General features: G+C 55.3%; 1 protein-coding gene across 1 annotated transcript in view; it reads right to left on the bottom strand.

The window, feature by feature from the left end:
* The window catches only part of LOC100744467 (protein bric-a-brac 2-like), a 175070-nt gene extending 174785 nt beyond the window's left edge, over positions 1 to 285 (bottom strand). The window contains 1 exon segment of the mRNA XM_024370937.1: positions 1 to 285. This exon segment is cut by the window's left edge and continues 969 nt beyond it. The gene's annotated coding sequence lies outside the window, so the exon portion shown is untranslated.
* Between the last annotated feature and the right edge of the window lie 6 nt (positions 286 to 291).

Here is a 291-nt window from a genome sequence, read left to right as displayed (position 1 = left end):
GCGGCCGCCGCGATCTTTCCGCCGAGGATCTCGCGATCGAACATCGCCGTTTTCCTTTCGATTCGTTTCACAGTGTTCTCGGTTTTTCTCACTCTCTCACTCTTTCTCTCTCTCTCTCTCTCTCTCTGTCTTCTCTTCTTTCCACCGCCTCTTTCGATCGCGATCACGGACAATCGGAGAGGATCGCGCGTCGCTACGTTCGAACGCGATCCATCGAGCGCATCGTTGCGGAACTCTACGGACCAAAGATTTACGCGTCGCGTCGCGTCGACTCGAACCGAAGAAACGGCT

Source organism: Bombus impatiens, unplaced genomic scaffold (assembly GCF_000188095.3).
Source record: "Bombus impatiens unplaced genomic scaffold, BIMP_2.2 scf_1068, whole genome shotgun sequence".
Taxonomy (NCBI): domain Eukaryota; kingdom Metazoa; phylum Arthropoda; class Insecta; order Hymenoptera; family Apidae; genus Bombus; species Bombus impatiens.
The sequence above is the reverse complement of the archived record's forward strand: the minus strand, read 5'-3'. Positions and strand labels throughout refer to the sequence as shown.